The sequence below is a fragment of the Theropithecus gelada genome, chromosome 11 (assembly GCF_003255815.1).
Source record: "Theropithecus gelada isolate Dixy chromosome 11, Tgel_1.0, whole genome shotgun sequence".
In the NCBI taxonomy this organism is placed as follows: domain Eukaryota; kingdom Metazoa; phylum Chordata; class Mammalia; order Primates; family Cercopithecidae; genus Theropithecus; species Theropithecus gelada.
In genome coordinates, this window is record NC_037679.1 from 65,973,299 (window position 1) to 65,975,905 (window position 2,607).

Genomic DNA, 2,607 nt, shown 5'->3' on the forward strand with positions numbered 1-2,607 from the left:
ATTTTAGTAGAGATGGGGTTTCTCCATGTTGGCCAGGCTGATCTTGAACCCCCAATCTCAGGTGATCCGCCTGCCTCAAACTCCCAAAATGCTGGGATTACAGGCGTGAGCCACCGCACCCGGCCAAGAGTCTGCGCTTCTAACCAATCACAGGTGAAGGCAGTGATGCTGGTCTGCAGACCACACCTTGAGAAGCAAGGCTCTAGGTCTCAGGGAAGGCCATGAATCAGAGGAATTGGAGAGAAATGGGGGGGGGGGGGGTTCTCACACAGGTGGTGGGAACAAATCTAGAGTGTAATGTTCCAAAACAACTGTTATGAAGACTGCATTTAAAGTTGGTGTCACTTAAGAAACATAGGTTACAGAATGGTTACCACATATTAGCAAGAATTAGACAAGACTGACTATACTGTTGTGATTAAAACAACAAACAAATATGTAGGGTGTTTTTAAAACACTCAATTGCTCTGCCGTCTTGTTAAATACATGGCCTTATGAGGTAGATTTTAGCATTATCCCCATTTTACAGAGACTTCAATAAATTTGCCCAAAGTCACCCAATCAGCATAAGTGACTAAAACTAGATTAGATTTCCAGCTTCTCTAACTCTACATTTTTTTCAATCTTTCAAGCTTTTATTTAAGTGCAGTGATCCAGGATAGATTTTAGATCTTGTTGAAAGGAGCCACATCCATGGGCTATGCATAATCCTCAAAAGCAGCGATCTGCTCCTCCAGCACATCTGTTCCAACTTTATCATCTTCAACCACCTCCTCCAGCACATCTGTTCCAACTTTATCATCTTCAACCACATACTGTATTTGAAGCTTCTTAAATCTGTATCCCCACTGGAACTAGTTTAGAAGAGCCCCAGACTAAGCCATCTGCTTGAATGCTTCTGATGCTCTCCTTTAATTTCGCCATATCTGTCTCATCATCCCAAGGGTTCACATCTAGTAAGATGGAGGACTTGGCAACAAGTGCAGAGTTTTTTTTTTTTCTTTTAGGTTTGATGATCCTCTCTAATTTTTGCACTTGTCATGTATTTTTTTTTTTTATTTTTTTTTTTTTTTTTTTGTGTTTTTTTTTTTTTTTTTTTTTGGTTTTGTTTTGTTTTGTTTTGTTTGGAGATGGAGTCTCACTCTGTTGCCCAGGCTGGTGTGCAGTGGCATGATCTCGGCTCACTGCAACCTCTGCCTTCTGGGTTCAAGCAGTTCTCCTGCCTCAGCCTCCTGAGTAGCTGGGATTACAGGTACCCACCACCACGCCTGGCTAATTTTTGTGTTTTTAGTAGAGAGTGGGGTTTCACCATGTTGGTCAGGCTGGTCTCGAACTCCTGACCTCAAATGAGCCACCCGCCTTGGCCTCCCAAAGTGCTGGGATTACAGGCATGAGCCACCATGCCCAGCCTTAAGTGCAGGTTTTTTTGGCTTTCTTTGATCATATTGTACAAGGCGTTCTTACCTTAGCCTCTTTGCTTCTTCACTTTCCTCCTCATCAGATCCAAGGAGGTCAATTTCATCATCATCTTTACTATCTGTAGCTCCACTTCCTGTAGTGTCTTCCACATTAGCAGGACCATACCTGCCCACAGCTTTCTTCCCTCCTGGCAGTCTGGCCTTTTCCTTTTCATAAGACTTGATCTGATTATAACAATGTAGGGCATGACACAAGTCAGCAGGCGGTGGGCTGGACACTGCTTCAAATACTGCCACACGTGCTTGTGATGGCACATACCCCTTGATGTAGCTCTTGTCTGCCAGGTAGTCGTTGAACACCTGGAGGCTAGCAGGGCTTTTCAGGTCTCCGAAACCCATGGCGTCGTCCACTGTATCCAAGAGCTGGGAGCAGCAGAAAGACAGAGCGCAAGTTGTGCGCGCCCTGTGCTGAGAGAGGAAGAAGCTACATTCTTTTTTTTATTCCTCTAACATTTTATCACCCAAGCTTCCACTCCTCAGCAGAAAAATAAGTAACCTTGTTTTATCTGTAGACCCAGAACCCGTCTTTGACTGACTGTTGCTCCCACTTGCTACAGCAGGACCTGAGTTCCAACAATCCCCAAAGTGTTTCTGGAAATCCCCATAAAGTATGTTGCATGTATTCACAAAATTAAGATAACCATCTGTAGAGCTTAAGCTATATATATCCAGGTTGGTGTTGTTTCAATATTTCCTCACGCCCGTACCTAACATCCAGCCACACTTCCCTAAGCACCATTCCTGGAACATCTGATGCACCTGTTATACCTGCCCCAGCTCCTCTCCAGTGATGAATCCCAACGTCTCTGCTTGGTGAACTCTGCTTTCAAAATTCATCTCAAAGTCACCTCCTCTGTGAAGCTAAAAGTGCCTAGAAAAATAAATCAGTGATTTTTTTTCCTTCCATTGTGTCTAATTTATTAACCAACACGTTTTATAAAGTGCCTGCCAGGAGCCAGAGTATGAGGATTAAAATGAATGAATAACGTAGAGCTTAGCTCAATGCCCAGCACCCTAAAAACACTGCAGAGGAGTTAGTTATGATGCCGACGATGACAGTGCTGTTGAGTCTGAGAGAGAGAGAGAGAGAGGACGAACGCACAGCTCGGGATCCAAGGGGCCTGGAGCT

The 2,607-nt window shown here is 44.2% G+C and overlaps 1 pseudogene; it reads right to left on the reverse strand.

Annotated features, from left to right (window-relative positions):
- Positions 1 to 665: 665 nt before the first annotated feature.
- LOC112635401 lies at positions 666 to 1,817 on the reverse strand (annotated as a pseudogene).
- Between the last annotated feature and the right edge of the window lie 790 nt (positions 1,818 to 2,607).